This window comes from Puma concolor, chromosome E2 (assembly GCF_028749965.1).
Source record: "Puma concolor isolate L17-30 chromosome E2, mPumCon1.1.hap2, whole genome shotgun sequence".
NCBI classification, from domain to species: Eukaryota; Metazoa; Chordata; class Mammalia; order Carnivora; family Felidae; genus Puma; species Puma concolor.
Window position 1 is genome coordinate 44799736 of NC_141681.1, and position 11496 is coordinate 44811231.

Sequence of the window (11496 nt, forward strand, 5' to 3'; positions counted from 1 at the left end):
TTTTTCCAACGTTTATTTATTTTTGGGACAGAGAGAGACAGAGCATGAACGGGGGAGGGGCAGAGAGAGAGGGAGACACAGAATCGGAAACAGGCTCCAGGCTCTGAGCCATCAGCCCAGAGCCCGACGCGGGGCTCGAACTCACGGACCACGAGATCGTGACCTGGCTGAAGTCGGAAGCTTAACCGACTGCGCCACCCAGGCGCCCCCTGATGACCATTCTATATGGACTTAACATACTCCCGTGGCTGTCCTCCAGGCATGCTGGCTTCTCCCCTTTTCCTATTCTTCCTTATCTCAGGAAGTTATACTTGGTATTCTGTCTGCTTGGATTTCTCTTCTCCCTGATACTTTCATAGGCCTCTCCTTCTCATGCTTCAGGCCACAGCTCAAACGTCACCTCCTAAGAGAGGCTTTTCCTGAACACATTATCATGTATACCTCCCATTCCCCAGCTTCTCTGTTTTATTTCCTTTAAATTATTTATGATGCTCTGGAGTAATTTCATTGATTTGCACTTTCTTATTTATGTCCTAGCTTCTGTCAAGATAACATGTATTTTGTGAGGTAGTGGTCTAATCTGTCCTGCTCAGCATTGCATTCTTAGGCTCTAGAACAATACCTAACACACAGAAAGTGTGCAATAATGGTTGCTGAACAAATAAATGAAATTCCCAGGATACTTACAGGAGCTGTTAGTACACAGGGCTGTGGAAGGGCATATCCCAACTACACACACAAATATGCACAATCATGCAGAAGGCATCGTAGGTACTGATCTCAGAAGTGCTGGTGGAGGGGGCAGGGCAGCTCACTAATGTCCAAGCCTGAGTCCAAAGGTTCCCAGGAGAGCAGGAAGGACTTGGCACCGTGAGGGCACAGAGCATGCCAAAGAGGTGTCCTGGCTCGTGGTTCTTCTATTGTCTGGTGTCATAAAGATGAACAGGAACATTAACAGACTTGGAATGAAGGCCACAATGCTGAAGCACAAGGCCAGCAAAGCATTTTTCTTTGCTATGACTTTGTCTTCCAAACTATTTGCTTCCTGTGCCTGTGGAAGTGAAGACAGGCTGATATTTTCCTAAAAAGGGGTGAAACAGGGTAAGGAACCACAAGAGAGAAGCTGGAGACTATAATGGGGATTGGGGGTGGAGGGATTAGGTGGAGGAGAGGAGGAAGCAATGAAGCAGGGTGGGGCAGGGGGTCCAGGCAGGACCAGATGGAATGGGGTATGGAGGGGATTTTCAGGAGGAAGCAGAGTCAGCAGGGTGGTGAATGGGGTGGGAACAAGGCCCAGGGTAGCAAGGAGGGCGGGGTGCTGAATGGCTGGGGCTAGTATCTGGCAGGTGGGGTGCTGGGCAAGGTGGGTGCCGGGGTGTGGAAAGGGGGATGGGATGGGGTTAGGGGTACTCCCCAGAGTGGGGGGACAATGGTTTATCCCCACCCACCAAGCAGGAGAACACTAGTATTCCCAGTGGGAAGAAGCAGAAGACAGAAAAACGGGAAAGCAGTGTATAGTCCTTTGCAGAGATGTTGAAGGCTGTCTTGTAGATGGGCTGCATCACAGTGACCTTGAACTCTGGGTCTCAGACATCAGTAGCTTGGACTCTAGCAGACATAATGAGGTCTGCAGGGAAACCAAGAAGGGTCAGCAGATGCTGAGTAACGGGGGGGCCATAGAAGAGACCACATCAGCAGGAGGGCCCTGGAAATACCCACCCCACAGTGACCACGGCCACCATTGATGGAAACTGGACCCCGTGACACTCCCTGATCCCATATAATACCCTTGCTGACCCTATATACCACTCTCTGGGTAACTTAGAAACGCTGTGTGCTTCTTCTGTCTCCCTAGACCCACCCCTGCTCTCCAGTATGGCAGTACACCCTGTGCCTGTGCTGTCCAGTCAGATCAGCCAGGTACTAGCATATTACTGACAGTTCCCCTTCCAGTCTAAACAGTGCTCAGTTTAGATGTTATTAAATGGTCACTTTAGCCCAGTGATTCACAAATTTGAGCATACATACATCAGAGCTACCCGGAGGACTTACTAAAAACAGATCCCTGGGGCCTGTCCCCAGAGTTTCTGATTCTGTAGGTCTGGGGCAGGGCCCAAGAATGTGCATTTCTTTTTTTTTTTTTTAACGTTTATTTATTTTTGAGACAGAGAGAGACAGAGCATGAATGGGGGAGGGTCAGAGAGAGGGAGACACAGAATCCGAAACAGGCTCCAGGCTCTGAGCTGTCAGCACAGAGCCCGACGCGGGGCTCAAACTCACGGACCGCGAGATCATGACCTGAGCCGAAGTCGGCCGCCCAACCGACTGAGCCACCCAGGCGCCCCCAAGAATGTGCATTTCTAACAGTTTCCCAGGTGAAGCTGCTGCAGCTGTGAGTGAGCCACGACACTCTGAGAACCACTGCTTGAGCTTACTGCTTACCCCCCCATACCCCTACCCTCTCTGTCACTCCTGTAGCCGTCCATCTCTACCCGATATTCCCCATCCTAGAACTCCATCCTGCTCTTGCTTCACTCCTCTCCCTGATCCTGATCCTCTCCCTGATCTCCAGAGCTCCCTGTGTCCTATAACCCATCCCTGTCCCTATACCCCACTCTATAAACTCTTCCCTCTCCCCATAACCCCTTCCGTCCCATAACCCATTCCTCTCCCTCTAATCCCCCACTCTATAAATGCTTCCTTCTCATAACTCCTCTCTGTCCCCTATAACCTCTTACTATAAATCCTGTCATACCCCCTCCCTGACCCTACGAGCCCTTCCATTTCTTCACATAAATCCTTCCTTGTCTCCCCCAAAGGCCCATCCTGAACACCTCCTATCCTTTCTCAACCCCCTTTCTTCCCGCAGGAACGTCCTTGTTCACATACCCTCTCCTGAGCTCCTATAACCTTCTACTCGTCTCCCATAAACTTTGCTGATTCCCCTCTAACTTCAAGCCTCCTTCTCACACAAATCCCTCCCTTTCCCCCAAACCACTTTCCTGCGAACTTACAGTTCCCTCCTGGCCACCCGGACACCCATTGTTAGCCCCCTGTCTACCCTGTATTAGCCCTGGCTGTCCTTTCCTGACCCCATCCCTCTCCCCTTACACTCTCCACTCTTTCCTGATCATCATCCACAAACACAGTTAATGCCACCAGGCCAGCAGTCTACTTGCCTTACCCCTGGTGATTTGAGTCCTGAGAACACAGCCTGTGGTGACCACTTCACTGTGATTGGCTGTCCTGATGTAGAGGAGGCAAGGAGGGTGATGTCTCAAGCATTTAGACCCAGCTTCTGCTTGATTCAATGTATTAAGGAGGCATTACTTAGGCACTACCCCACCTCCATTCTCTGCCTGCCCTCTAGATTGATTCAATGAATAAAGAGGTAGGATTTCAGTTACTTGACTTTTTGTTGTTCCCAGTGTGAACTCCTGATTGGTTCAATGAATGAAGTGGGTGGACCTCAAGCAAATAAATTCTGGACAGATTCTTTGATTCTCCATAAGTGCAGAGCACAGGATGTTATTTTTTGTAATGTGAAAGTATTGGGAGCCTACAGTGTGCCAGGCATTGCTCTGTTCTTGAGGGACAAACAGCGACCAAGAAACAATGCCACGGCTTTCTGGGAGTTCGCAGTCCATGGGGGAGATGGGGAGAATGGAGAGTAAAAACCCAAACAAATAAACCAAATGATTTCAGAGAGGATCAATGTCTGTGGGGAATAACTAGGACATAGAGGGAGAGGTTACCCAGGAGGGTGACATGAGGTGAGACAGGGCATGAGGAGCTTAGGGAGGGCCTCTTTGGAGAGAGGACATCCAAGCTGAGACCTTGGATGACGGGCCAGCCATGAGAAGATTTGGGGGAAAGAGTTCCAGGCAGGGGAACCAACAAATGCAAAAGTCCTGAGGTCAAAATATTCATGTATTCTGGAAACAGAAACAAGAGCAGTGTGGCTTTGGTGTGAAGAGGCAGCAGACGAGGGGAGGGGTGCCAGAGCACATGAGGCAGAGTCTGCACACCTGGGCAGGTGATTTGGGTTTGATTCAAGAGCTGTGGGAACATGGAAGGTTTAAGCCAGATAAGGATGTAATCTGAATAGGCAGCTCCAGATGCCCTGAGCAAATGGAAGGTGGAAGGCAGAAGGTTTCTGCTTTGCCCAGAGACAGAGCCTGGCAGTTTCATTCTTAGAGAGAATGGGGCAGAGCGTGGACCCCTGGGTCCCTTGGCCATGGTGGGATCAGGGCATGGAAGGGGGAACATCTGGCACAGAGAAGTCTCTAGGAAACATCAGTCAGGAACAAGCCATGTGAGATCAGAGTACACCTGTATTTGTATGTGCATGTGTGAGTCTGTCTCCTAAGATGATGGACTCAGCCATGGCCTTCACATCTTAGGCAGTCACCCCCTCAGTCCCAGGAGGTGTGTAAGTTGGAAGGTGTAGGGGTAGCATCAGAAATCATGCTGCACACAGTTCTCTTCACCCTGTACCAGAGAAATCACCAACAAAAAGCTATTAAGAGTGAGAACCCTCTCCCTTGGCTAAAGGTCCCTTGGCTGGTATATGTCTTGCCCAGTGGATCCGATGGCCGGTGGTCACGTGTTTCTTGACTAGTGGATGACCTCCCAGGAAGACCTACCATTCTCAGAACTCCTTCTCACTTAGGGTTTAATGTACAACCCAGACCCAAGTCATTGCTTGGTGGGGTGTCAGGAGCTCTGTGCTGCATTGGGCTTCCTCCAGGGACTTATCTAACTTCTGAAATTCCCTTGGATTACACAGCCTGGAGTCTGCTTTGTCCACAAAACTGGATAAAAGGGCAGGACTAGGAGGACAGCTGAAAACATTGCTGTGTGCATGTCCCTGGAACATATGCATGGAGCTCGATGCCACAAACCACGAGATCATGACCTGAGCTGAAATCAAGAGTCGGATGCTTAACCAACTGAGCCGCCCAGGGGCTCCTGTAATGACTTAAGGTTGTTAAACACCTTGCACATACTATGGCCACGTGGAAATTATATTTTCTGAAATTCATGTTCACTTCGTTCATTTAAAAAAATGGATGGCTTGTTTTTGTCTTATTGCAAATATTTTATTTCAATTTGTGACTTGCTTTTTCACTTAGTGGTCTTTTTGATGAGGGAGCAAAAGGAGGGCTGAGGGCAAAGCACAAGCTAATACCCTGCACCCCTCCCCCCAGGTGGGATATGTGTGCCATTCCTGGCTCTCCAGGAACAAAGAAAGGGGAAAACAAGTGGTTAACTGATAGAGATCACAGTCATGCAGGACCTGAGTCTCCATCAGTTTGCAACTGCCTTAATGATTTATAAGAAAAAAAAAATCTTATCAATAGCAAGACCTCCAGAAACCTATAGACTCAATTTCCTGGAACCCTAACATCACCCTCCCCTCCAAAGGATAGAAAATCTTACATAATCAGTCACTTCTCACAATCACAGTGTAGCTCTTTCTGCCCATGCGTCCTGTCCCTGTGCTATAATAAAAACACCCTTTTGCACTGAAATTTTCTCAAGAATTCTTTCTTGGCCTTTGGCTGCCAAGCTCCACTTCAAACCACATCATTTTCATAAGAAGAAGTCTTAAAATTTGTAAAGTCCAATGAACATTTTTAAATATTATGCTTAGATTTTTTGTGTTCTTTTTTTAAAGTTTATTTTATTTATTTTGAGTGTGTATGTGTGCATACAAGTGCACGTGCATACACACACACACACACACACACACACACAAATGAGCGAGTGGGGGAGGGGCAGAGGGACAGGGAGAGAGAGAATGTTAAGCAGGCTCCACACTTAGGGCACAGCCGGACAGGGGGCTCCATCTCACAAACCATGAGATCATGAACCTGAGCCAAAATCAAGAGTCAGACACTTAACTGCTTAACCCACTGAGTCACCCAGGTGCCCCTGCATTCAATTTAGACATTGAACTCAATCTTTTAAAAACAAACCAGAGCCAGGGCACCTGGTGGCTCAGTCAGTTAAGCATCTGACTTAGGCTCAGGTCATGATCTCACAGCTCGTGTGTTCGAGCCCCACGTCCGGCTCTGTGTTGACTGCTCGGAGCCTGGAGCCCGCTTCGGATTCTGTGTCTGCCTCTCTCTCTGCCCCTCCCCAGCTCATGCTCTGTCTCTCTCTCAAAAATAAATAAACTTCAAAAAAAAAATAAAAACAAAAACAAACCAGAGCCTGTGTTCTCCCTGTTTAATACCTCTAATGGCTTCACTTCACACTTAAAATCCAGCCTTCTTCCTGTGACCTTGATGCTGTGACTTGCCTCCTGGCCTCCTCTGACCTCACTTTATAGTACTCCCATGGCTCACCCCAGCCCCACTAATCTTTCTATTCCAGGGACAAGGCAGGCTCCTTCCTACCTGAGTTTTTGCACTTAACTGCTCTGCTTAGCCCTCTCTTCCAGATGTTTCTGTGGCTCTCTCTTCTCACTTCAGGTCACAGCTCAAATATTAGGTCCCCAGTGAAGGCTTTCCTGAGCCACTCTGTCATAAGTCCCTCTTCCTGCTCACCCAATTTTATCCTGTTTTTTTTTTTTTTTCTTTTTCATAATGTTGACCACCAACTAGAGTTGTGCTGTCCAGGACAGTAGCCACTAACCACATGTGGCAAATTTAATCTAAATACATTATAATTAAATAAAAAATTGAGTTCTTCAGTTGTACTAGCCACATTCCAGGTGCTTGGCCAGTAAATACCATATTGGATAGAATGGCTCCATCGTTGCTGAAAGTTCTATTAGACAGTGCTGACCTCAGCTACCTTGCTGCTTTATATTACTCTTTTCTGTGTCCCCTCAATATAAGTTTTATAGAAGCAAATACCTCATTTATCAGAATCAGCACTGAATCACCAAGGTCTAAAACAGTGCCTGGCACACTAAAGTGGTTGCCCAATAAATGTTCACTGAATATATGGATAAGCCCTATGGTACTCAGCAAAGCGGACACACAAAAGCATGTGAACACATGTGCATATGAGCAGAAAGCACAAGTCTTCTCAAACTTTATTGCTGTTAAAAAGTGCTAATGGAGGGGAGACTTCCTCCATTACAATAGGTTATTGATGTCCAAGTTCAAAGGCTCTAGGAGGTACAGTTCATGACTTTTTGAAGGAGGTGAGCTTTCAGTATGACCTCATATTTTCTGTTTCAAGACTGCAGCTACAATGGAGCAAATGATCATAATGGAGCCCACCAGGATGCTTGAGATGCTGAAGCCCAAGGCCAGTCTGGAATTTATCTGTGCCTTCCTCTGATTTCCATGAAAGTTGGCTTCCCGGGTCTGTGGGGATGAAGGCAACCTGGTGGGAGTGTTTCAAGGGTGGAGTGAGATGGGGAGGGGCAACCCAGGGGAGAGGTGAGGAATGTAAGTCCAGGAATGCTGGTGTGAGGGAGGTAAGGGCTGGTTCAGTCCCCCAGTGGAAAAAGGAAGAGGAGCAGAGAAGGGGTCCTGGGGAGGAGTAAGGGCAGCTATATAATGAAGAAGGAGGGAGTAAATTCTCCAGGAGGAGCATGAAGAGGTCCCTGGGGAGGAACAGGGGTGTGGGAAAGGACAGAGGAGGTATATCTGGGAACAATGTGAGTTGGTGGTAGCTAGATGGTGCCCACCTTGAGGGAGAACAAGAGACCTGGGATCGCCAACAGAATGAAGAAGAAGAAGAAGAAGGCAATGATGGGGAGAAACAAATAATCCTTTTCTGGGGGATTCAAGGATGTCAGGATGACTGGCTGCATTGGAGTGACTTTGAACTCCAGGTTTGTGGGCTCAGTGACAGTAGCCATGGACCTTGGCCTGAGGAAGAAACGCTGAACGGGCAGAATCTGCAGACAGGAAATAGGTCCCAGATAGGGAACATCTGAATTCCCAGGAAATGAGGATCAGCTGAACTAACCCCTCTACCTAGAAAAGCACTGAAAATGGACACTGTCCCAAGCCAGAACCCACTACACCTCCTTGTTCCTGTATAATACCCTTGCTGGTTCTATGACACAATTCAATCTTCCTCTATCCTCTCATAATTCCTCTCTGTACCCCCCCCCATTACTCCCTCCATTTCTCCCTTCAGCTGCTTCACTTTCCTCTTCTAAACTCTCTCACCCCACTCCACCCACATACATTTCAACTCTCCACTCTTTTCCGATAACCCATCACAAACCTACTTAATGGCCCTGGGACTTCCCTTGGCTTAGTTTCTGAGGCTGTCTGGGCAATTTGCATCATGGGGCATGGCTTCTCTGTTGGCCACCACTTCATTATGATTAGTTGCTCTGGTATAGGCGTGTCTCAAGTGCTCAGACCCAGCTTCTGACTGGCTCAGGGTGTAAGGGGCATTGCTTAGCCCCTCTCCTTTCTTCCTGCCCTCAATCGATTCAATGAACCCAATGAACCCTATGAACCTAATGACTGGGTTAAGTTACTTGCTCTTTTTGTTGTTGTGCCCAGTTTGAATTCTTCATTGGTTCAACAGAACCAAGGGTGTGGGTCTCACTTCTAGATTGAATCTAAGTGCAACAGGACATTTACTGATATTCCTACAAGGAGCCTATAGTATGCTAGGCCCACACTGGGCTCTGAGGACCATGTAGTGACTAATGCAGCCAAGATCACAGCTCTCCTGGAATCCACAGCCCATGGTGGAGAAGGAGGGGAAAAGTCCAAATAAATAAACAAAATGATTTAAGGGAAAACCAAGGGCTCTGGGGAATAACTAAAATGAGGAAGAGGGGCTCTGGAGAGCCACACAGGGCTGAGGGGTGGGGTTGAGTGGACAGGAAAGGCCTCTCTGAGAAGGAACATCTGAGCCGAGACCTGAAGTACAAGAGGAGCCATAATCAGAGGATTCAGAAGAAAGACTTCCAGACATGGGGAACAGCAAACACAAAGGATCTGGGGTGGGAGGATGTTGGTGAGAACAGAAGCATTAAAGAGGGCAGTGTAGCTGGACTCAGTGATGGATCTAGATGCATAAACAGCATATATAGCTGCACAGATTCAACACACACACACACACACACACACACACACACACACACACACACAGTCTACAAGCCAGCAAGCCCTCCTCAGAATTTTTTCATTTTGAATGTTTTCAACATTCCCTTTCTATTAACAGCCCTGTGTGGTGCTGGAAGGGATCCAGAGCAAGTGGGTGAGGTGTTTGTGCTCATCCCCTTGAAGAGTTAGGCTGAATGGCTGAAGGATCTCTCTGCTGGCAGTTCCCTGCCTTGAAAGTTCTTTGACTGGGTGTTTCTTGGCTTTGCCAGGCCATCAGAAAAAGATGTAAAAATGTAAGATGATGAAGGAAGCACTCATTATTCCACATATATTCAGCCAAGTGGCCCATACTGAAATTTATCATCTGTGACCCATTTGTTCTTTTTAGCTCCCCTGGTCTTTGGAGATGGAAAGGAGATGTGCCTTCATGATGTCTGCTCTGGGAGACCACTGGGGATGGGACCAAAGCCATGGCTGAGAGCTACAACCTTCTACGTTCAGTCCATGAAGTCCTAGGATGGAAGAGATGCAGAGGGTGGGGACTTTAGGTGAGGCATGGGACAGGAGGATGGCAAAGGGTCAGAGAGTGGCCAGCCTTGATAGAGAAAGCTAAGAGATGGGACCTCTAGGGGAAGAATCAGACCTGAAATAGTGATTTTTCCGAGTGTGGTTCCTTGACCAGCCGTGTCAACATCACCCAGAAATCTCTTAAAAATGCAAATCCTTGCCCACTCCCACACTTACAGAGTATAAAATCCTGGTGGTGCCCAGCAATCTGTGTTTTGATAGGCCCTCCAAGTAATTCTTATACAAACTAAAGACTGAGAACTCCCAGATGAGAAGAATGAATGAGAAAGAGTGGAAGTGCCCAGGCCCTTCTAGGAGCTTCACTCAGACCTCTGGCCTTTGTGTTTAGGATGTTCCTTTGTTCTGGAGGTATGGAAGCTCCCCAGCTGGGTCCTGCATGGGGTTTTATATCCATAAACAGTGGGGAAAACATAATAAAATAGTTTCACCTAGCCCAAAGAAAGACATTAAGTTTTCAAATCAAGTTGAAAGTACTTAGGAATCACTTATCGACATGACACATAAATCTAGTATATTGTCATCAAAATCCTCAATTCTAAGACATGACAGAATTTTACAAGCTGGCGAACTGAACAAACAAGGTTATTTATATGGAGAGGGAATTAAATAAACTATAGACAATTAAGAGAAAATACAGGGAATTTAATAACAGTAGACATTTAAAATTATTTGGAGGGGGAAAGAGGAATGTATATAGGCTGAGCAAGCTAGGGAAAATAATAAGTAGAAAAGGAAAGCAACATTTTATGCATAAACTATGATGGAACAAATAAAAGTAAGCAAATCAGTTACCATACGGAATATGAATTTCCTGAATTCCCCTAAAAGTTAGAGATTTTAGATTAACAAAATAAAAACACCAACATTTAGCTAGATGTTGCCTTTAGCAGTATACCACTTAAAGAAAACATTACCAACAACAGAAGATTGAGGACGAGGCTACAAAGAGCAATACAGGCACATAACACAAACAGGGCAGAAGTAGTAATATACACATCAAAGCAAAAAGCAGATAAAAGTGTCAAAGAAGGACGGGATAAAAACTAAAGTTTTCAATGTACAATGCACAAAAGAAGACGTGTCTGTCACAAATATTTATGTAGTGAACTCTAAATCAGCTACATTGTGAGAACAAAAGCAACAAACAGAAGAAATTTTAATAAAGCCACTAGAAATATAAGGACTTAAATATACCTCTTAGAAAATTTGAAAATAAAATAGAAACAGAATGTACAAATATGTATAGGATTTGAATAATTTAACTAGTAAGTACAATTAGAGAGTTATTTAGAAAGTTACACTCTAGGGGCGCCTGGGTGGCTCAGTCGGTTAAGCGGCTGACTTCAGCTCAGGTCATGATCTTGCAGTCTGTGAGTTCGAGCCCCGCATCGGGCTCTGTGCTGACAGCTCAGAGCCTGGAGCCTGTTTCGGATTCTGTGTCTCCCTCTCTCTGTCCTTCCCCTGTTCATGCTCCGTCTCTCACTGTCTCAAAAATAAATAAAATGTTAAAAAAAATTTTTAAAAAGTTACACTCTAAAGTAGTTACTGCACCTTCTTTAGTTATAGAAATATTTATAAAGAAATATTCATAAAATTCATCAAGAACCTGGCTACAAATAGAAATTAAAAAATGTAGACTTCCTTAAACAATACCAAAAAATCAGAAGTAAACAAAAAGGAGACTTGGAAAAATTTCTGTTTGTAAACTAAGAGATAGTCTCATAAATTACAGCCATACCTCAGAGATATTGCAGGTTGGGTTCCAGACCACAACAATAGTCAATATCACAATAAAGCAAGTCAAATGAATTTTTTGGTTTTCCAGTGCATATGAAAGTTATGTTTATACTATCCTGTAGTCTATTAAGTG

The 11496-nt window shown here is 46.1% G+C and overlaps 1 long non-coding RNA gene across 1 annotated transcript; it reads left to right on the plus strand.

Moving 5' to 3' along the window:
* The first annotated feature begins 878 nt into the window (after nucleotides 1-878).
* LOC147573542 (uncharacterized) lies at nucleotides 879-11078 on the plus strand. Its single transcript, XR_015245155.1, has 4 exons — nucleotides 879-1101; nucleotides 7198-7323; nucleotides 9427-10607; nucleotides 10676-11078. It is a non-coding gene; the product is annotated as an uncharacterized LOC147573542 (long non-coding RNA).
* The last annotated feature ends 418 nt before the right edge of the window (nucleotides 11079-11496 follow it).